General features: G+C 47.7%; 1 pseudogene; it reads right to left on the minus strand.

The window, feature by feature from the left end:
• Positions 1-21,097: 21,097 nt before the first annotated feature.
• Positions 21,098-22,652, minus strand: LOC144769922 (uncharacterized; annotated as a pseudogene).
• Between the last annotated feature and the right edge of the window lie 1,731 nt (positions 22,653-24,383).

The raw sequence follows: 24,383 nt of genomic DNA on the forward strand, positions 1-24,383 counted from the left end.
CTATGTAAGGTCTTAGTTGACCAGGTTTCCTGTAGTATACAAATGTCACTCGTTTCAATAAATCTATCCCACTCAGGGTCACTGGTATTCTTTTTTAATCCCGCGATATTCCACAAAATGATTTTCAGATCTGCGCAGGTTTTATTGTTTAGGTCTCTCATAGTTTCTTTACTAAAAATTAAATCAGTACCATTTAGTATTAGTGGTTCGTCTTCATTCTCACAACTGTTTACATCCCCTCCACCCACTTCACCCAGAGTCCCAGTTGATTCTTTACTTGTCCTCTCTACTTCCCTATCTGATGTATTAGATGCATCTAACTGGTGCAGTCAGTCTACTTCTTCCAGTAGGGACAATTCCTGAAATCTATTAAAAGTTTCTGGTACTGAAAGTTTATTTAATGTATTGTTCGCTCCGTTTTCTAAAGGTTTATAAAAATATCCCGAAGGTAGCGCGTATATATTTGTTTTCCAGGTTAGCGTTTCCTCATGTGCTCTCAAAAGAGAACGGACTTCATGAGAATGTCTGAAATTTACAACGATGCAATCTCCCTGTATATCTTTCCGAGAACTCCCCACCCACCCTACCCTACGTACCATCAAAATCTCACTTGTTTGGATTGAATTTTTTGTATTTAAAGTCTATAACTTTGTTCCTCAGATTTTGCCAGGATTCTTTTTGGTCCCTTTTCAATACAGAGACACCAGCTAAGACTAGAACGTATGGACATGTAGCAGGGGGCAAGTTCAAAATATCTGGGTTGGGAATCAGATCTGTCCCCTTCGGACTATACATCATTTCCCTGCCACTACAAAACTCCGGGTTGGATATGGTATTATCAGGACTGACAGAGCTCCTCTTCCTTTGTTCGGGCACCCCTGTAGCCTCTGCACCATTCCTTGCCTGTACTCTATCTGAGCATCAGACCCCTACTTGGCAAGGAGTTCTTTTCACAACATCACAAACTATATTGTCCCTTGTAAGCGATTTTAGATCAGCTATTACTTTTTCCCCTTCTGCAATTATCCCATTTCCTTCTACTATATTTTTGCCTAAATGGTGGACTGCATCACTTAATCGGACAGTCTTGTTGTCCATGGCCCTTAATTTACTATCCATGCAATCGTTTATTCATGCCTGAATGGAAGTTAAGGCAGTTTTAAAAATGTCTGCCACTGTTTGTTCCAGGGCTCCTATTACCTCATTGTCCCTGCTTACTCCAATATAGTCGATAACATCTGTTTGTATCCCAATTGATTTCGACCTACTACCTTTTTTTCTAGTGCGTTTGAATACCCATTACAAAGATTCCCTTTCTCCCCTACTTTTCCTTTTTTTTTACTGGCTTTTTTCTCCTTCTGGGATTTTTTGCTTTTTTCCTCAGTCGATGTTCCCGCTGTCCCCATTATTTTTTGTACTCTTCGTCTACTTGAACTCCCTGGGCATGCCTGCACATTTGCCTCAAGTGATTCTGTTGTATCTATTACTGGGCTATTCACAGTTGATTGCATATTACCATTATCATGTTGCATATCTGTGCCTAAATTTGAACACAGGGTATTTACTGTGGAGTGTCCTCTAATTACTGTATATGTAGGAAGTTTAGAGGGGTCTAACAAGAGTCTTTTTTCGGCAATTTCTATCTCATGGGATAAAACGAGTTCTGCTCGTGTGATAAAATCATCGAAATGTCCCAGCCGTTCCCTTCCTTTTACTCATTGTTAAATTAGACATAGTCAAACAGCAATACAAATCCAAAACAGGGAGGTATACGGGAACTAAAGCAATAAGCAGTGATTCATTACAATCCAATTCGCACTAATAGATTATTTTGCAATAGCCATGTGCCTTTACATTTGCCAGAATTACTAATTGGTAACTACAATAAGTGTTATCAAGTTAACTTCAATCGACCTGAATATTTTTCAGAGATAGCTGAGCCGAAATCAAGAGAGTGGGCCCGGCCCAGCCTCTTCCAGCCTCTGACGGCCGCAGACGGCCTCGCCCTTGTCCCGGGCTTCTCCCGGCGCACGCCCGCGCGTGTCCCCGCAGCGGGTACCGCGAGTTATTTTATAGCGGCTGTCGGCCAATTCACAGCAGGTGAGAGCAGTCCTGGGGCTCCTGGGATATTGAGTCCTTCGGGAGCGGCAGAGAGTTCAGCAGTAATCCCTCACGAATCGGGACCCGCATAGCGGGTACCGCCAGTTGTTTTAAAGCAGCTGTCGGACAATTCACAGCAGGTGAGAGCAGTCCTGGGGCTCCTGGGAGATTGAGTCCTTCGGGAGCGGCAGAGAGTTCAGCAGTAATCCCTCACGAAGCGGGACCCACGCAGCGGGTACCGCAAGTTGTTTTAAAGCAGCTGTCGGCCAATTCACAGCAGGTGAGAGCCATCCTGGGGCTCCTGGGAGATTGAGTCCTTCGGGAGCGGCAGAGAGTTCAGCAGTAATCCCTCACGAAGCGGTCAGTTGTCAGTCCAGAGCGTGTAGGGATACCCAGCAGCGGGATAGTGGGGGCATAAGGTGTCTTCTGACCAGTGTACATCACTGCACTCCGCCAGTAAGTGATAGCCAATTTCAATAAGTGGGGTGTTGTCGGCAATAGAGGGGCCTGCGGTAATAAAAGCCTCTGGATGACTCCCTTATCCCTGTCCCGTGACGCCATATCCAACAACTGCAAGTTACGTCCCACCAGCCAGAATGCCAGCCACTGCAATTGGCTAGAACAGCAATATGCACTCAAATCCGGCACCCCCAACCCACCTTGTTTCACGGCTAGTTGTAGTTTCAGTAGGCTGATACGTCTTCGCCCTGTACCCCATATTAGGTCGGACACCGAAGAGTTCAATATTTTTAAAAATTCTCGTGGGGACACGTATTGGTAAATTGGTAAAATAGTAAAGGAGCCGCGGTAGCAGCACCATTTTCGTAATGGCTACTCTGCCCGCCACTGTTAGGGGCAGTGAAACCCAGAATTGAATCTGAGACTTGAGAGCGGCGATCGCACACATGAGATTGCCATCCAACAGATCCGCAGTAGTACGGTTAACTTATATTCCAAGATATTTAAATGTATCGGGTGCTACATGGAAGGTCCGAGGCCGAACCGGAGGCGCCTGCTCCTCGCTGCGCTATCAAAGAAATATGCATAGGACTTGGTAGCATTAAGAGCCAGGCCAGAGAGATCCTGAAATGACTCGAAAATGGAGGGGATTGGGTGGAGATTCGCGTCCATGTCCTTGATATAAAGAATGAGATCATCTGCGTATGCCGAGACAGTGTGGGACATACGACCACGCATTATTCCCTTGCAGGCGGTGAAAGCATGAAGTCTATGTAAAAGCGGCTCCAGTGCTGTAATAAACAGTAGCGGTGATAAGGGGTAGCCCTGCCTGGATCCCCGCGCCACCACATATTGCCTTGAAATATGCTGACCCGTGCGCGCCCGCGCAGAAGCGTTCGTGTATAGCAAGCGCACCCATGGTACATATTCCTCAGGTATACCAAAACAAGCAAGTGCGTAGAACATATAATCCCACTTTAAAGAGTCAAACGCCTGTCTCAAGTCAAGGGATATACAACCTTCCATAGTTCCCGTGCCTGGCATGCCCAGCATGACCCTAGTGGAGGCGCCAGATGTTGAGTGCAGTGCTCCTACCAGGTACAAACCCACACTGATCGGTGTGTATCAGTGTGGGAATAAACTGTCCAAGGCAAGTGGCCAACAACTTACTGAGGATTTTATAATCCATATTAAGGAGCGACAAGGGTCTATAGCTCGATATGAGCAGCACGTCTCTCCCAGGTTTTAATAAAGAGACCACTAATGCTTGCAGAGTAGTAGCGGGGAGCCCACCCTCTACCAATGATTCGCGGTACACGCATTGCAAATGTGGAGTCCATAAATCGGCATATATTGCATAAAATTAAACTGGCCGCTCATCAGTCCCTGGGGTTTTATTGCGCGGTAAAGCCTTAATTGCCTGCCGAATTTCTGCCCCTGTTAACGGTCTCATTAAGTCATCACGTTGCTGACGTGTAAGCTGAGGGAAGGTTAAACCATCGAAGAAGTAGTCAAATACAGTGTCAGGAAGTCCGGGCAAAGGGCCGGAAAGGCGCTCATAATAGTCCCTAAACGCAGAATTGATGTCTAGTTGCGTGGTTACCACTGCATCCTCACCATTTCGAATTTCTAGTATGGGTGTGGGCAAGGGGGTATTCTGAACCAACCACACCAGCAGCTGCCCCAACCTATCAGCCTGTGTATGCAGCTTCAGTGTATACAGTCGGTAATCAACAACCCGCAGGTCCTCAAGCAGTTCTGCGTATTGAATGTTAGTCTCCCGCAATTGGGTCAATTGCTCATTTGTCCCAGCTGCCTCTCCCTCCAATGTAGCCAGCTACCCTCCAGTCTCGTCAACTCCTCTATGAGAGCAAGGTGCACCCCGTCTTGGTGCTAATAGCCACTCCCCTAATGACTGTTTTAAAGGCATCCCATTCCATCTGGCGAGTACTAGCTGACCCCGCGTTCTCCGAAAAATAATGGGTGATCGCCTCTGAGAGGACATTGCGGAAGAACTGGCCCTCCAGCATCGCTGGTTGCAGTTTCCAAGTTGGTATGGGGGTTGGAACCTTGTCCCACTGCATAGTCAATTCCACTGGGTTATGGTCTGACAGGGTTTTACCCATATGAATCACCAAAGTAATTGACCCCATCAGGCCACCGGAGCATAGGAACCGATCTATTCGAGTGTGTAGTTTGTGTGGTGGCGAGTAAAAGGAGTACTCCCTATGCCCAGGGTGCTTTGCTCGCCATGCATCATGGAGTTTCTACCCATCCGCCCACCTTGTGAGTGCCTCCGCTTGTTTCCTGCTTTCAGTGGCATGTAATGGGGGATGAGATCTGTCTAAAACAATATCTAACACAGCAATAAAATCGGCCCGTACCAAGGGTATTCAGCCAGTCTGCTAAGGCCGTGCCCAGTGTATTTAGGTATTTATCCTGTCACATGTGTACCATCCAACAAGCCATGAAACATCATATATCTACCATCAACGTCTACTCTCTGCTCTAAGAGCTTAAAAGGGACATTATTTCGCACCCACACCACCGCCCCCCTGGAGAAAGCTGAATATGTTGTGGGGAACAGTTGTCCCCTCCATTTTTTCTGCAGTTTAGCTACCTCATCAGTGTTAAGGTGAGTTTCTTGCAAGTAAGCTATGGCAAACTTCCTCCTATTGTGCCAGAACCCGGTATCTTTTGTGTACAGAACCCAAGCCCCTCACATTCCACGTGCAGTAGGTGTATGAATTATGTAATACCGTCGTGATACAGTGAGCGTATCCGCCTTGTGCCCTGTGACAGCCGAAAGCCCGCAAGCAGAGACTGTCCACAAGCCGAGCATGCAACAACATAGAAATTCCCCAATACTAGATTCCCCCATTGAACAACAGAGGACCAAACAATAAACAAAAGTCCAACATGGATTTTAAACAATGAAGGCATCATCGCAATTGCCTGGGGGTAAAGGCCAAGTCAGCAATAGTTCGTAAAAACAACGTATTGCGCATTCAAATATGTCTTGATTACATTAGCACACTTCCTTATAAAGCTTAGTTACTCCCTGGACCCACGGATCAGCCACCACCCGTAGTACAAATATTACAATATCACCATGTACATTACCACACCCAGTTGTCCCGGATCGCACCACTAATAGTCTCTGGCAACCTGAGCTGTAATCGAAGGGAACAGCGTTGTGCTAGTTACAGAGTCAGAGCGCACCGCGGCGGCATCCGATGAGTGCTCCGAGGCCGCATCAGCTTGGGCATCATGGGCAGCCAAAGCTGCCGCTGTGAGGAGTGTACCTGCTGGCTTGTGATCTGTTCCGACGTCGGTCCAGTGTTCATAGTGACTCTATTAATGTCATGTCCCGATCGGGGTAGTCCAGTCGTTCGTATCGGAGAGGCACGACGTAGTTGTCCCGACGGGAGCGAAGTCTGCGAAGTCTCCGGTGTAAAAGTTATCTCGAGCCAGTCCGCCGCTTCCTCTGGGTTGTCGAAGAAATATGATTTTTGTCCGTGGACGACCTTCAGTCTAGCTGGGAACAACAGTGCATATTTCAGATTGCGTTCACGTAGGTTCTTCTTGTCTCCCAAAAAAGTGGCCCTAGCTTTCTGGACTGCTGAGGTAAAATCCAGATAGAGAGAGCTTGTCTTGTCCTCAAAGCGCACTGGGGCGTTCTCTCTGGCAGCCCGTAGCATAGTGTCGCGGTCCTTGTAATGTAGGATGCGTGCTATCATTGGGCAGGGCGGTGCATCCGGTGGAGGAGGTCTGGAAGGGACCCGATGCGCCCTCTCCACACTGTACAAGAATGTTAGGCCCGATGTCGCCACATGGTCTCTCAGCCAGTCCTCCACAAACTGTGTGGGGTTGGACCCCTTGCTGCGCTCCGGCATACCAAGCTTGCGAACATTATTGCGACCTGACCTCCCTTCCGCATCGTCCACTCTATCCTGCAATCTCTTCAATTGCCATTGGAATTGTTCGAGTTGAGTGGAATATTGGGTCTGCTGTGGGATAAGGTTGTCCAATGCCAGTTTGTTCGACTTGACCTTGTCAGCAAGCTTTTTGTGGTCCGCCTGTAGTAGTAAGCTGAGATTAGTGGGCATCACCCCCATGCGCGTCTCCAATGCCGTCCGTGAGTCTCGTATTTCCTTCAAGATCAAATCCTGTTTAGCATCATGCAGAGCTGCACCAGTAGGAATTATCACATCGCTGTCTGAAGCATTGGAGGGGTCACTGCCAAATGTGTGTTGCATTTCGCCGTCCGCGGCAGCATCCGCTTGCTTCTTTTGATTACGACCCATCGAGCCTCGGCGTCTGCTTGTCTGTCGCTGCTCCAGTATGGTAACTTGGGGAGCCCCTGGGGCACTACACCATGCAGCCTGTACTCTCAGGGCGGCACAAGTCTCTCACATCCACAAACCCCGTGGGCACCAGTTCTAACTGTCGCAGGTCTATAGACCCCTCCACACAGTGGCCGCACATCCAACGTGGGCGCCGTCAGAGCCGCTATATGCCGTGTCACTCACAGGTAGCAGATCAGACCAGTGTGGATCGACCCCACTGCACCATCAATCCAAGCAGGGACACCACACCTCAGCCCGGGTAGTCAGCGGGCGTACAACATCACCACTACCAGTGTACCCGGGAGCCAGGGCTCAAATGTTCATCCATAGATTCTGCAGCTGCGCGTTGATCAGCCCAGAAAAAACATTGCGCACCTAATCAAGTTGGAGGCAGTGTGCGCTCAGTACCGCAGTAAATCCCCTGCCAATTGTAACCCATAGCGTGTTACAAGGAACAGCAATTTCCAGCATTAGGGCAGCTGCACACCCATGCAGGCTGTTCTTGCACTCCTTTCCGTGGTCCCTCACCTCCAGGACCGGCAGCTCACGTCCCAATCAGTGAAGAGGGGGGGAAACGTCCACTGTCCCCCCACCTCACAACCCCAGGGTCTCCTGCCAGTGAATGTAAACGCACCCGGGCGCCTCTCACCCCGGTCTTGACCCGCGCTGCTCCCGGGCCCGGCCGGCCACATCCGCCATTTTGCGTTCGTCAATCTATAGTGTGGCGCATCTACTCACAGCCTCTCAATTGCCTCGCGGATCACCGCCGAGCAGGGGCAGCGTCCCGACGTCCACCTCCACGTTGTCCCGGAGTGACGGTAGAAGATCAGGGATTGCGATCTCCACCTGAGCTGCCGCTCGGTGCACCTGGCTCCGCCCCCTATCCTGCCACAGCTCCGGCCGTCCAGGAACCCCCCGAGTCAGGGCAGAGTCGCTCACCATTAAGCGCCTGTGTTGTAGCCACCTGATTCGGGGAGGTTTCGCAACTTCAGGGTAAGTGCCCGACCCCGCGGGTCCAGCGAGACTCAGGATAATTAGCTGGGTGTCAGGATTGGAGACGGCGCTCTCTCAGCTCGCGTCCACCATGCCCAGCAGTTGGCCACGCCCCCCCAAAAATTAGTCTTTAAGGCTCTTCATCGCAAGGGTCCCATTCAAATGATCCCTCCCTTTTCATTGGTACACGCCTGGCAGACTGTGTGCACACTGACGCGACTGTCTCAGGTAAGACTTTTGGTTCGGCTCCAGCAATGCTGGAAATGGAAAAATAGAAGTGCAAGTACCTTGTACCAGAGTACCTGTTTGTTTCTGAGAAGTGCCGGTACTCTCCAATCAAGAGTAGTTCCTCCAGTAGTACTCTCCAATTAAAAGTAGTGCCTCACTCTTGAAAAGTGCAGGTACTCTCGCTCTCAAAATAAAAAAGTGCTGGTACTCAGTTCCGGACATTAACGGCCCATAAAAAGCACCGGACGATTTCAAAAGGGAGATTGTAAGGTTTGATCCCTCTTTATTCTCTGCTTCCCATCGAGTTCCTGCTCTAATTAACGCCGTCAACCATTGACTCGCAATCACACTCATTTTTAGGATATTTTTAAGCGCTAAATGAAGTAGCTTCAATAAATCGCGTGTATGCTGAGCTTATTTCTTTCTTTCTTTATTTATTAGGCTTTTAAAGCGCGACAGCTACCCGAAAGGGTTTCCCGGCACTGAGAAATTGCAACTAGCAGAAAGACGAGAAGAGGAAACTCGGTTATTGATTAAAAAGCCAGGTCTTATCGGCTTTGCGAAAACGAGCATAGCAGTCCTCGGACCGAATATCCAGAGGAAGGGAGTTCCATAACTTAGGCCCTAGAAAAGCAAAACGACCAAAGTAAAATGGATATTCTGTTTTCCTGTTGTGCTGCTTGGCTTGCAGGTGCAAAGTTTTAACTGTGCAGCATAGTCAGTGGTTTGCACTTCTGCAGTTCAATTCTCTTGTTATGCTGCCCCAAATGTCGCACCACCTACAATAAAGGAAGGCAGATGCACCGAAAATTTCTACATAAGGCTCCACAAAGTTTATCTCCACTCTCATTCTTGAGCATATCGAAATATGAACCCTAAATGTATGCATAAGACAAAAAGAGCGATTTGGAAAAAGAGAGGTGTATTTATGAGCCCCGTTGCGTCCCTCTTGCAGCACACAGCACGGTGCACGACTGACGCAAATGAAAAATGAGATTTATGAAGCCAAGCTAGAACACCTTGCACCAAAAAAAAATCTCCTTACAATGCAGGCACCCTTGCACCCTGGCACAAGGGTGCCTGCGTTGGTGCCAGTGTGGGGAGAAAAGTCAGGAATGCGCTGTATTGCCTTAAATATGATGCATTTCTGCCCTTTTCCTGGCAAGCAGCGCCGCGCAGCAAGGTGGTTGCTGCACTGCACTTTGTGACTTGGCCACAAATATGGCCCTGAGTTTTTACGTAGGTTAGGACCTGGCACACTGATTACAAGCAGTATTCAACATACTAGTTTCCTGTTAGGAACAGCAGCCAGGAGGTGTATGCATTCATTTATACATGCTGCCTCATGTGAACCAGCATATCTGCATACTCAGAGTGTGATTGGCTGGACAAGGGTCAGGGGCCCTTGTGCTGTCACTCACACTGCATGTGTGACTCTGGGTGTTGCAAGCAGGAAGGGAGTGTGTGTTCGAAGTGTTCAGGGAGCATTGGTAACTCAGGGGAAAGGGCTGAACCCAGACTGGTTCAGGCAGCACAAGGCAAGTTTTAAAACACTTCTCAAAGTGTGTGTGTGTGTGTGGAGCATTCCTAAACATGCAGGTGAGTGTGCTGGCCCTGGGCTCCTCTTCATTTGTTGACAGTTCCAAGTATTTTGCTGCCATCTGTGGCAGGATTAAGTCCACACTGGATGAAAGCCTGGTCACGGCATATTGGTAGTAATTCTTAGCATTTGTGTGAAAAATGTGCTTTACGATACATTATCCGACCCCATTAATGTTGAAACATTTCACAGCTGGAGAATGCCCCTGCCCCATCCTTGAAAGAATTGAGCTCTCTCTCTCCCTCATTGATATGCTTTATTGATATTCAGGTATTACACTTTACCACTTTCAAAGAACACCAGCCGCCACTGCTGTGCTTCATTTGTTAACCAATAAATGCCAGGGCCCTCGTCAGGAGGCCATGCAGCTTGCACCACCCATTGCCAGCGCTGCTAATGACAGTACCTACACAGCTACTAACCATCACACCCCCACAAGTGTGACAATTCAAACTGCTCGAGGCCCCCAGAGTGATAAGAATGGCTTGGGCGGCAGTTATTCGTTATTTTTAATTTGTATTGGATTAAAAACAACGGTTGTTTTGCTTATCTCTAAATTGCACAAACAGCGCCACCATGTGACAGCTGTCATAAGTGCTGCTGTTGACAATTAAGTGCTGGTGACGAGCATCGGAAACCACTGCCTTAAATTAAGCACTGCCCACTGCTAATACGGCCCCCTGCCTGAAAACAACCACTTGGCCCTATGTTTCAGCAAGGATGTTGTTAGGGTACAAAAAATGTCAAATGTGCCTGTGACAAGTCATTTTGACAGAAGTGTTCCTTGTGCAACCATAGTTTAGGGGCACATTTTTGTCACGTTTTCATCTATCAAGTGAGGGATTTCCTCCAGAATCATCTTCTTTTTCAAGGCTCAAAAATGCTGACCAAGCGTCACCAGGTTGAGATTCAAATATCAATAGTTTATTATTAACCCCTTCGGTGCTCAGGACGGCCCCCTGCTATTATGCGTCATGGTGGGCGTGTGCTAAGGATGCCCGGGGGTCATCTGAACTCCGCCCACTCTCCATTTTGCTCACACAGCGCGAAAATTCGGCCAGCGCCCAAGGGGTTATTGTTTCAGCATGAATCCATAACATGCAAAACATTACAAAAACTAAACAAGACATGCAACTTTCAAAGATAATCAGATACAATACAGGAATGATGACCAGGTGACAATATTACATCCATGTTAAAAAAGCAACAAAAAAAGAAAAAAAAAAAAACATATAAAAATCTTTCTAGTTCCTATTTCATGATACACAAAAAATGTCATCAACTGCACAGATAAAATTGATATACAGACAAGTGCTATGGGAAGGCTTGTTTTTGTCTCCGAATAAACCAAGAAGACCAAATATATGAGGTGACAGTGCAAACAATGTCAATATCATCTATCCTATAGCACAGTGATAAGGCGTCGTGATATGATTTTATTCCTAAATTCCTAAACAGAGGTAGAAGCCATTTCCATCTAAGGGCCTGATTTAGATCTTGGCAGACGAGTTATTCTGTCAAAACTAACCCTGGGCATAGTTTGCGTAGAAGCGCTACGCATAGCTACGCAAAGCGCACTTCGCACTACGTGTGCCATGCGTAGGTACGTGAACTGCGTAGTGCGGTAGGGAAAATGTTGTTCGCACTGATTGCACAATGCCAGATTATTGTCCGCACTGTGCAATCATTGCAAACGGCATCTTGCACAGTGCAAGCGGTCGTTTTCTGCCACTCGAGTAGATTTGTACTCGAGCGACTGCTTTCTCAACGCGGACTGGTAGTTTCTCATCGCGAGCGGTCGCAAGTATAAACAACCACTAGCAATGAGAAACCTGACCTCCCCACATTGAGAATCTTGCTGGGAGGTTTATTTTCCACGCTCGCGATCGGCAACTTGATGTTGCTGATCGCGAACGAGGAAAAAGTCTAGCCGGGATGTTGATTTTGCTTGCTCGTGGCCGCCAACTTGACATTGAGGACCGCGAGCAGGCAAAAAATGCCCGCTATGCGTTTTTGCACTGTGCTACGTGCAATTCGCATAGCGCGTAGTAGCGCAAACTACTCAAGCTCCGCAAGCGTAGCGTATTCCTACGCCCAGGGTTAGTCACAACGGTGATGGATATCCCGAATGTTGAAATATAAATCCCATTGTATCCTATGGGATTTATATTTCGGTGGACGAGATATCACTGTTGTGATGGAGTAACCCGTCTGCATGAATCTAAACCAGGCCCTTAGACAAATCTGTTTTTGTGGAAAAAAAGCTGGAAAATTTGATATTGTGTACGTGCCCATAAAGTACACTTGCAGTCATGCGACAAGCGAGCGACCCTTTTCGAATGATGGGCTTTAGTTGAAAAAAAATTCCTCATTTGATCTTCATATATATTGTGCATTTCTTTTCTGGTTGTAGCAAGTCTAGCCTTTTATGCGTTCTAGAAACAGTACGCTCATGGCAGATTGTATATACATTGTACCTGGGATTTATATTTAGGCGAATCCTATATAGGACAGCCTTTAGAGTGGCTATATCCGGGGCCACTGGAATTATGTGATTGTGCGGCTGCAGCGATTTTGGCATAATTAAAGATTTCACACAGAATCCATCATAATCTAATGATTTTAACAAAAAAAATTGTTTCTAGCTCAAATGGGTCTAAAAGTTACAAAAAATGCAGCAACAAGTGAAAACCCCTTTACAAAGCTAGACTGGTCACTTTTATGTTGCTTATTGCTATATTATTATTGCTATATTGGGATGTTAAACGGGTACTAATGAGGTGCGGCCTACACCCGTACAGTGTTACCAAGTTTAAAAATGCCGAAATAATAAAGCAACACTATCACGAAATGTGCTGCATGATGCCACATAATTAGCCTTTTCTTGCCACATAGTTTACTCAACCCTGCTGCATAATTTGCCCCCCCCCCTTGCTGCATAATTCCAGTGACCCTGGCTATATCTGCTACAGGTCGTATGCTCAGCTCTTCATATAGGGGGAGTAGAGGAGTCTCCAGGTCCATTTTTAGCAAGGTACGCAAAAAATTATATTCAGCTATTTGCTGGTCCCAAACGTTATGATTGCCCCCAAATTTCAACACTACAGAGAGCTGCCGCTGGTGATTTCTGCCAGCTGCGACCCATGCAGGTAAGAGTGGTAGGGCTATGAGCCGGGTGGGGGGGGGGGGGGGGGATTTCGATAGACGACGAGGGAAAATCTATAATTTATTTAATATTCCTTCACGGTCGTTAGACGAATTCCACCCAACCCGGCCCCACTGCCCTTACCTGCACAGGCCGCAACGGCTTTCTGCCTATACACCTTTAAAACAGCACCTAGGGTTGGCTGCCTGTTCCCCTAGCGAGTGTAATGACGGCGTTGCAGCATGCTCTGAACTCCACTGCAGGTATATCTAAGTGGAGCCGCCAACCGAGCGAATGATGGAAATACAGGGTAGGATAGTTGAACTGGTCAACTTTTTCTAATAGTACCAAATCAGTCTTAGAAGGCCTCTCTAGTTGCAAACCTGTTTTCCTCACCATGACCTTGGTTTTCTCCACGTTGATTGACTTGCATTTTGCTCTACAGAACCCAAGAAAGTTGCATGCCTGGAATTTTTCATCAAAGATATCAGGACTGCATCATACGCATATAACAAAACAGGCACCTTGATGCCAGGCAGCCTTGGCGTATCCATGGCACGTCCTCCAGGCAGGGAGCAGCAACATTTATAAATAGTGAAGCTAGGGGAAGAGCCATGACACAGTCCTGCCGGACCCTCAAGGGGTAGGGAAGGGGGCCACAGTCTCCATGCCCTCTGAGTGTTGCACAAATTGAAGACCTTCAATAAATTTAACAGAAAACAAAGGGAAAATGCTTAGGCTCACCCTCCACAGTTTGTACAAGTCATGAAAACCTCTGAACCAGAGATCAAGAGCCTAGCTATGTTACTATAATCATATTCACAACACTCATTGGGGTTGGAATAATGTGTATAGTAGAAGAAGAGGAAAAATTGTTATTTTGCTTAGTGTCCCCTCATTCACCAGGGTTGCCCCACGGTGACATGCTTCATCATGGGGGCCATTTTCCTTTTCATGACTTGTACAAGCTGTGGAGGGTGAGCCTAAGCATTTTCCCTCTATCTCCCTTTGTTTTCTGTTAACTTCGTATACAGCGCACAGCTGTGGGAGACTTATTTATTACACGTCACATACAAATTCTAGCACTCGTGAATTTACTCATAACACATACTTATTAAGACTAACGAAACAACAAACAAATCAGAATGGCAGAAGTCACGGGTCTCACATTCACGGAACATGAAGTAGATAGGATCATAGCATCCATGCTCCCGCTGACAGGAACAGCTAATAGAGACACCCGCGAGGCCAGCCAGTGCTGGGACGAACTTACTGAACTCAAGCGAAACCAAATTAAAACGATAGTCCATGGGATTATGATGAGCGAGTATCTGAGGGCCAACGCGGCACCACAGGGCTTAATAGTCAGGAATGAACCTTTTATTTTCCAACATGACATGGCCTTCAAAAAAGGTTGGTTGCTAATCTCTTGGCATTGCACAAGGGATTGGTTAGTCCTTATTGTAAAAACAGCTGCACGTCTGGCAGGCGATGAAGACAGAAATACATGATCTAGAGATCAAACTAAAAACATATCAGACTCCAGCGGAACTCAAAAAGAGACTAGAAGACTTTAACAAAACAATGAATGAGTTTGAGATCTCTTTAAAAGACACCAAGTATGTGAAATTTCACAAGGACAAGAAGTCTTTCTCTCATGACAAGGTCTATCCGTATATCAAGGAGGACTATACCCCTTCAGGAAGAAACCCTGGCTATAACACGGATAATGAGGGATCTGACACTGGATCCGACACCTCGTATTCCAGCTATAGCCGCAACCAGCCCAGAAACAGGAGACCCAGAGGAGGCCGGATGAGGAATAGAGGAGGTATAGGATGGTCGCCTTATCAAGGGGCACCACCATATGGCCCTCCACCCCAATTCTTCTACGGTCCTCCACCTTTCCATCATCCGTATCAACAGCAACCCTATACTGTTTGGGAGAATACACAAGCCCTAGAACTTCAACAACAGCCTTTTTTAGGGAGGGGCAAGATGCCGCAAAGAGGAAAAACGAGAAGAGGCCAACAAGTGCAATGGGCACAGCCACTAGAAACAGGCAAGAGCCACACACGGAGCATGGGACCGGTGAACATACCGTCAACCAGCAATCATTGAGCCTGGTAGTTAACCTTTCGGATATCACTCTGACACAGGATCAAACCAGTGTCTTAGAAAAGGGCTTGGGTTTTGCACCTACGGCTGCATTAGACAAATTCAAATTGTGCTGCGAGTTGGAGGAATTCATCCGCAGAATTAAATTGGAAGTATTCTTTATGGACAAAGCACAACCAGAGGTGACCACTAACGATACTGAGTTGAAGAAAAAAACTACATTTACTCCACCCATAGCCAGCATGCCAGTAGAGCTCCTGGCTTTCGAAAAAACTGTTCTCAAAGAGGTGGCTGAATTAGATCCAAGAATGATCAAAACCTTTCATAACACAAGCAAAAAAGAGAAGGACGCTATACAGCAACTATCAAAAGACACATCCTTAACAATAAAACCAGCTGATAAGGGTGGTGCCATAGTGGTACAGAATACAGAAGACTACAATACAGAGTGCCTACGCCTCCTAGCAGACCAACGGAACTATGAGATCATTGATAATGACCCGACAGAACGTCTAAGGATTGAGATTGCGAGTATGGTAGAGGAATCACTGATCAATGATTGGATGTCCAAAAAAGAGGCAGATTTCCTTGAAAACAAGCATCTCATCACCCCCTACTTTTATACGATTCCAAAAATCCATAAAAGAATGGAAAAACCACCGGGGAGACCAATTGTCTCAGGGATAGATTCAATTTTAGAGCCACTGTCCAAATTCGCTGACGCCTTCCTAAGAACACTAATACAACAAACAGACACATACCTTCAGGACACTAAGGCCGTCCTTTGCCTTATAAAAGACCTAGACTTCAACCCAACCACCCAGATTTTGGTAGGACTCGATGTAGAGAGTCTATATACAAGCCTGCCCCACAAGGAGACCCTAGAAATCCAAGAAGAAGTCCTGTTCCAGAATACGTGGCACTATAAAACTCCCAGACATGTGGTTTTAGAGTGTTGCCGGCTAGCACTTACAGAGAATTTCTTTCAATTCCAACACACCCTGTATCGTCAGAAACATGGGACGAGCATGGGAAGCACCTTCGCGCAGAGCCTGGCGAAGTTGTACGTATACCATCTTGAGAAACAGAAAATCCTACACCCTGACAACCCCCATCTAGGGCATATCCACATGTGGAAACATTACATAGATGACGTGCTACTCATTTGGGAAGGTGATGAGAGTGAAGTCAACCAATTCCTACTCTGGTTAAACTTACAAGACCCTTTCCAGAAATTTACATCCACACAGAGCAGATCCCGGCTTGTATTTCTTGATCTTAACATCCAAGCCAAAGATTGCAAATTAACTACAACTAAACACTTTAAGCCTACAGCTAGGGACTGTTTACTTAGATTCGACAGTTTTCATCCTAGACAACTGAGGGAAAATTTGCCCTTTGGGCAGTTTCTGTGGCCGAAGTCGCAATTGCTCAGAGAAACAAGATTTCAACATACAAGCTGAGTACCAAACTACTACAGAGAAATTATCCCCAACACATTGTACCAAAAGATAAAAAAAGAGCAACAAACAATAACAGAGACGCCCTTTTGGAACACAAGACTACTGATAAAACTGACAAAAACAGGAGACAAATCTGTATAACAACGTACACTGTAGCCTCTGACCAAGTAGCCAAAATTGTAAAAAAAACATTGGAGAACACTGAATAGTGGTGGCTTCAATTTCACGCAGCCAATGTTCAGCCACCGAAAAAGGTAAAAATCTCAGAGATTTTGTGGTCCATACACGTCCAAAGGAAGTGATGGGTTCTGTAGGATCTGTACGCCTCCTACATCCCTTACCATCAGGTCACTACCCATGCACAAATTGCAGTGTTTGTCATTTGACGACAGCAACAAAACAAGTACTCTGTAACAATGGAGTCACCTAGGACCTTAGATCGTTTTCCAATTGCAACACAACAGGTGTGGTTTACATGATTACCTGTACGTGCAATTTGCACTATGTTGGTATGACCACAAGGAAGGTCAGCACACACATTGTGGAACACCAAAGTAACATCAGGTGTAAACATTCCAACACGAAAATGACAACACATTTTTTGGAACAAGGTCATACTCCCAATGATATGCGGTGGGTGAAATGGCGAAAGGTAATACACTATCCGTAAAGATCTACCAGCAGTGCCACAAGCAGGGTTAGTGCCCACCTGGCATTCGTTGGGATAGATAAGAGGGGCATGAGTAAAGCTCGGAGAGAAGCATCTATATTTGGGGGTCATTCTTGAGGAGGAAGAATGGCTTCTCAAGCTTTTGTGTCCTTGAGGACATTATGAAAGCGGCAGACTGGCATCAGGAATCTACATTTGAGTTGGTTTATTTTAAACCAACTGTTGGACTTGGCCCTTCTGGCAGGTTCACTCCTAAACTTTTTGCTTTTAATCGTGACCTGGTGATGGTGATTTTTGGTTTCTGCGCACTTTCACTGTGTCCCAGTGGAAAGTGCGTGCGCACTCTGAGTGCATGTGGTGAAATAGGCCTGCCCTCCCATAGGAATGCATGGGGAATGTATGTGTCCCTGGTAGTTCCTATTGCGTGGGGTGTGCAGGTTCGAGTCTGGTATGTGCGGACCGGAAGGTGTCCCTGCAGTGCGGGCCCGCGTCCGTGTTCTATTGCCCAAAGCAGGGAAGTCCATCACAGTGGTGATTGGTCTGCCCTGCGTTTTGGCTGGAAGGGGGGTGTGTTGGACTTGGCCCTTCTGGCAGGTTCACCCCTAAACTTTTTGCTTTTAATGGTGACCTGGTGACTTGGTGATGGTGATTTTTGGTTTCTGAGCACTTTGAGTGCATGTGGTGAGATAGGCCTGCCCTCCCATAGGAATGCATGGGGAATGTATGTGTCCCTGGTAGTTCCTGATGCGTGGGGTGTGCAGGCTTGAGTCTGGTATGTGCGGACTCCTGTGATTGAATGCTGTGCAATGGTATGTGCTGCGTGTTTGTGTCTAATATGGAAGTGCCACTTCTAGAAGTGTGCCTGTCTGTGCAGTGAGTGTGCTGGCACATAATTGGCTGGAGTTGGCTGGTAAGCCTGGCTCCAGGAGTCTGGATGGGTCTGCCCGATGGTGAGTGTTGAGATTAGCATGTGTGATATGAGGGAGTGGTGCACCTGGGTCCTGAATAGGGCTGGGCTTTCCCCACACAATGCTGGCTCCGCCCCCTGTGGTGTGTCTAATGTCCCTAACCCTGCCAGGTAATAGAGTGAGGGGCTGAGCACATCAAGGGTGCTCCCAGACCAGCTGCGACTGGTTCCTCCCCCACCCTGCACAAAGACAAAGGAATGTGGAGTATAAAAAGGGGCTGTGTCCCCTTACAATCTGTTCTTTTCCTGATCTTACTGAGGGGGGCTGCTGCTGGGCGCCAGGAGGAACCGCCACTAGGACCACCTTCCTGCCTAGAGGGACCAGTGAGCTGGCCCCTGGTCCCAGCCTTGCCCCCATCTTGCTGCATTCCAAGGACCTCTTTGCTGGACTTTATGTTTCCTCTACCGCTGGGAGCGCTTTGTTCTTGTCACCAGCGCCTGGAAGCGCTTGATTTGCACCTATAGCGCTTGGGAGCGCTTTATTGCCCACCAGCGCTGGGGAGCGCTTGCCATTTCCAAGCGAGTGGCCACCTCGCATTTGTGCCGCCTGTGGCACTTCGCTCTTCAGTTTAAGTAGAGGGAGCCTACCCCTCATGGACCCGGGAGAATCGCCGCCGCGTCCCGGGTGACGGAGAGCGCCGAAAAAGGAAGTCAGGCAGTCTGTTGCTTGGCGGGAGGCGGGACTTCCGGTCTGCGGGAGGAAGTCCTGTGCACGCCGCCGCCTGAAGCTGTCCGGTGAAGAGGGAGAGCGGCGCCGGCCTTCACGGGGCTCCCGAGACTGAGGGAGATCCCCGGCGTGCCGCCAGGAGGCTGAAGAAGAAGCCCGGCAGAGAGGAGCAGACGCCGCGAGGAGCCGCCGCCTCCCCAGACAGCCGGTAAGTGCGGGCGCCCACGGGGTCACTCCTCCACCCCAGCGAGGCTCGGGGCCAGTTTGGTATTTCCGAGTCCCCGGAGGGGGGACTCCAGCATCTGAGGCCACATTCGTGAAAGCCTGCGAGGCTCAAGGGCACCTTTGTTTAGAGCCTGCAAGGCTCTTGGCGGCATTTTATATATGGAGCCATGAAGGCTCCCGGGGGCATAAGTTGTTTCTGAGCCCTGAGAGGCTCCCCAGTGCCCCAGTTGTCCACAAGTCCCCTGAGCGGGACTCCCACGAGGAGCACAGCTCTTTAGAGCCCCAGAGAGGCTCAAAGGGGCATTTCTTGGTGATTACGAGCCGGCGAGGCTCTAGGGGGCAATCATCTGGTTGGTTATGAGCCCTGAGAGTCTCACAGCCCCCATTGTGTGTTTTGAGCCCAGCGAGGCTCCAATGGCCAGTCCTTTGTTTAGAGCCCAGAGGGGCTCAGGGGACAGTCAGTGGCGCAGAGCCTGCGAGGCTCCAACGTGTTGGCCCCCATCATTGCTCTATGGCTGCCTAGCACTTCGAGGGCAGCTGCCACGTTTATGCCCCTGACATTGGGACACAGGGCGTCCTAGCCCCAACAAGGCCAGTTGGCCTAGGGACTGTCACAGGTGGTGACTAATGTGAGTTTTGCGCTATTGTGTTTTCCTGCACCTCTGAATGTGTTTTAATGCGTCATGTGCCATGTTCTTACACCGCTGAATGTATGTTATGCATCATGTGTTTTCCTTCCCTACACAACTCAATGTGTTGTGATGCATCATGTATAATGTGCCTATGCCCCTACAGGTATTGTGATACTTAGGTGGTTGTTTTTCTCCTAGTGCAGGGGTTGCTAGTGAGGTCCTGGTTCCCTGCGCAATATTCTCCTAAGGTGGTTAGGGTTGCGTAGGTGGTACTTACCTGGTACCAGTAGTTACTGGTTGTGTGCTCTATTTTCTAATTTGTACTACAGTGATTTTATATTCTATGATCTAAGTGCTAGTTCTAAAAGTGCTGATTCCTGACAGTAGTCCAGGTAGCCCTGTCGTGTACATATCCCCTGTAAATTCTGCCTGTGCCTGTTGGCACATTGTAAAGTGTGTGTTTTTATCTAATGTGTTTTGGTGTAATACAAAGGCTATTTTTATACATAACCTTGTGTGGAGTTTCGTTTGTGGTGGGCCTTGGGTGTTGTTGCTGGGGGTGCGTGCGCAAACACTTAACTCACATTGCCTCCAAGTTTAGCCTTACTGCTCGTGCTACGTTACCAAGGGGGTGAGCAGGGGTTATCTTGGCGTGTAACTCCCTTGCCCTGACGTGGAAGTGGTGGTCTCTGATTGACTTTGGCGCAAGCCCTGGCCAGCCAGGGATCCCATTTCTAACATCAACTAAACAAGTTTCTTGCTATATTGTCACTAAGATTTAAACATGTCATAGTCAAACCTCCAGTCTTATAACAGAATGTATAATCTGCCTCACTATTGTGGTAAATATAATATTACCTCATATATCGGATTTTCTAGAATGCTATCAAAAAGGTAAAGAGAGGAGAGTCCGTGGTGCAGAGTTAAAGACTTTATTCAGTAACTCGAGTTAAGGGAGAGCCCTAGCACCAAGCGGGTTCAGGAGTAGTCTAAAGCTTCATTCACACAGCATAATATTTATATATATCCAATCAGTAGGCAAAAGAAAGAAAAAGGAAGTGACAAGCAGAAGTGACAAACAGTAATTTCAAACAAGATGTGTCAAGGTATGAGCATGTCCTATGTCTTGTGAGAGTGCATGTGATGTTGAAATGTGTTCTTGATCTTTTCAGTTGAAGGCCCTTCCTCATCTGGGGGTTTTATCTCTGGCTTACAGTTAAGAACAGGAACTATTTCTTAAAACAGGAACTATCTGCTGCCGGTTCCCAGAATTGGCAGAACCACAGGAATGTGTGGTCAATGAACTGAGATGCCAGGTGCAGGGTATCTTGCTCGTGGGTCTGAAGACAAAATGGATGTCACACACAAAATGGGTGCTTATCTGAATAAAAAATGGCTACCAGGCAGAAACAGGGAAATGATGGGGCATAATTGTCAATTTTATTTCCTCATTCCCTCCTTGCCCCAGATTGTACCTGTTTCTATATCTCAATTTGAATGAGATTGTCTATGCATTCCTGTAGCATAATTCTTTCCTTTTCTTTCTGCTGGATACGTGGTGGAATGCAGCTGGCAGCGCATAGTCTGCACAGGGCGGGGCCACATTGGATGCAAAGGCAGCATCCAGTTATTACCAGGAGTATTATACCTGTTGCTGACAGCAATTTCCATTCCCAGGATGATACTATTTTCCAAAACCAGTCAGACCATGTCCAAGTGCCAGGTTCTTGATGGAGGCTGGTGGCTATCTTGTGTAATTTTGTTATAGCCGTATATACAGATGGAGAGTTATCAGGAATGAAAATGCAGCAGCTAGAGCCGATAATTTTACAGGCTCCGCCTCTGTCAGCCAATATGATGTCAAGGGCAAGGCGGTTTTGGAGAGCAACCAATCTTATGGCAGACTGTTCCTGAGTCAAATTCCCCAGGGCAGACGCCGTCTGATTTACAACAGCCTCCAGGGTCCTTGTCAACCTGCGTATGAGTTTGCTGTTCTTCACAGGACCGACAAAGAAAAAGAAACCTTTGTTGAAGTCTGTATATTGTTCCCATGTAGTTTCCGTTTGATCAACCCCGGAGGTGTCGATCTTTCTTTTGTCTCTAACATGGGGCACTAGGAGGTCTCGGTGGTAAGTGGATGGGGCCACAAAGACAGGGGGTAGCAGAAATGCTATGTAGCATGTTCCCCCCCAGTTCAAGGGCAGCTGCACATAGGCCATTTGCCCGCAGATGAAATAAGTATGACGAGATGCTGGAAATTATGATTTTCCTTTATCCTCAAAGCTCACAGTGGTATGGCAGTCACTGTGTCCTGATGGAACAGAGCCATTTTTTCGGACGCACAGGTGCCCTTTTACTGCTGAGACCGAGATGGAAGGGGGCCCGGTATTCCTTTTTAAGTTTGGTATTTAGTATCCTATAGGACATGGTCACGTTCCCCTGCTTGTATTCTTCGCTTTCTTGAGCCGTACCTGTCGCCTGGGGTTTTCCATCCTCATTTTGGTAGCAGGCAGCATTAAGGACCTTATTCAAGTCCCCCCAAGGCCACCCATTCTTGCATGAATTATTTCCATCAGGGCAGGAGGTGGGGGTAGTGTTGTCGGCTGTTATCAGGGCGAATCAGGCCTCACAAGTCCCATTATAAGAAAACGGGAAGGGGAAGAGAGGCATCCCACCTTTCTTTTGTTGAGGTGGGAGGCGGCCACATATCCAGCAATCTGTGTTATTGCTGGCTTGATGAGTATAGTGTAGCATCTGTATAAAGGTATTGTTCTGCAGGGCTAGTCTATGGGCTTGCTCATGAGGGGATAGGTCGTGATATGTGTGTTCCTGGGTGCCGTTAGGTGCATGGGAGTTATGTGGTGCTGGCGGGAAGACAATGTGAAGGGCCCAACCGAGACACGTCATGATAGTTATCAAGAAAAACAGTATTATTAAACATATGATAGAGCCGCTATGCAACTTCTTGACATTCTTCTTTCGGCGTCTCACTTTCTCTTTCTCCCACATAGTCAGGGTGTCTGAGTCTGTCCCCATGCTCTGACCACTTCACCACTGGACCTGTGTCCGTGGACTTAATCAGCCAGATTCCGGGTGGCAGACCTCAACTTATATTCCTGTTGTGGGGTCTGTTCTAAGGGCAACGAGGATTGTTCAGTCACAGTGTCACTAGGCTTGGCACTATCGCTGGCAAGGGAGTCTATTTCTCCAAAGTACTTTTTACAATGACTGGCATGTAACCAGCCTTTTCTGCCTTCAATCTTCACCGCAGTTCGCGTGGTCAGGAGCACCAACTTCGGCTCTTTCCACCTGGGCTGGAGGGGATTTGTCCTGTCGAAGTTGCGGACCAAGACCCAGTCCACGGGTCGGATGGTGTGCTCTTCAGGGTTGGTTTTGTCTGGGAAGGCTGCAGCCACCTGTGAACGACAAGAATGGAGTACAGACATCAAAGAAGCTAGGTAATCTGTCAGCACAAGACTGTTAACATCAGTGATGGATTTGGGTCTAGGTGTTCCCCACACATTGGGGGGCCTGCGGAATACAATCTCATAGGGTGCTAGACCTGTTCTTGAGTGTGGGAACATCCTTATGTAGAATAGTGCCACTGGCAGTGCTGTGACCCAGTCCACCCCTTTTTCGGCCACCACCTTTGCCAATTTGGTCTTCAAGGTCTGATTATATCTTTCCACCAGGCCTGCAGCCTGGGGGTGTCTGACACAATGGAACTTCCAGGTATACCCCAGGAGCAGTGAAACATGTTTCATCAGTTCTGATGAGAATGGTTGGCCATTATCTGAGTAAATGACACGGGCAGCCCATATCGAGGGAAGAATTCTCTCACCAACTGTTTTGCTGTTGTTGTTGCGGTATAGTCTGGGACTGGGTATGCCTCTGTCTACCTGGTCAGAGCACACACGACCACTAAGATGTATTTATGTCCCCTGCATCGATCCATTTGGATGTAATCCATCTGGAGGGTTTCAAAGGGGTGGTCCGGTGGGTGGAACCCACCTTGCTCAACGGGTGTACCCTTGCCGGGGTTGTACTGAGAACATAACATGCAGGTCCTAGTTTGTTGTTTAGCTGCTGCTCTAAGGTGTCTGTTGTGCCATATATCTTTGATGCTTTCTAACATACCCTTTTCCCCCAGGTGCGCCGGCCCATGTATCATGTTAATAATGACCTGGACCATCGCCTCTGGTAGGAACCACACAGCTCTCTCTAGAATCATCCACCCTTGTTCCGTCTACACCCCTCCTTTCTCTTTCCACTCCTGTAACTCCGCTTTGGTTGCATGTTTCTGGATATTCTGTACATCTTGAAAAGGGTCTCGGACCACGAGCACCCTATTTCCCTGTAATGCTGTCAGTTCTGTTCGAGCTGTTGTTTTAGCTGTTGAATCAGCAAACTCATTTCCTTTGGAAATGTCATCTGTCCCTTTAGTGTGTGCTTTGCATTTGATCACTGATATCTGTTTGGGTAAGTGTATGGCTTCGAGTAACTGTGTAATGAGTTCGGCGTGCTGGATCTTGGATCCATGGGAGGTGAGGAATCTTCGTTCCTTCCATAGAGTGCCAAAGTTGTGCACTACTCCAAATGCATATTGTGAATCAGTGTACACATTAATGGTCAGATCTTTTCCTAGGTGACAAGCACGGATAAGGGCTACTAACTCGGCAGCCTGGGCTGACAATGTCATGATCTTATGTGACTCGAGGACAGTGGATCCGGTTGTCACTGCATAGGCAGCCGCCAATTCTCCTGTTG

This window comes from Lissotriton helveticus, chromosome 7 (assembly GCF_964261635.1).
Source record: "Lissotriton helveticus chromosome 7, aLisHel1.1, whole genome shotgun sequence".
In the NCBI taxonomy this organism is placed as follows: domain Eukaryota; kingdom Metazoa; phylum Chordata; class Amphibia; order Caudata; family Salamandridae; genus Lissotriton; species Lissotriton helveticus.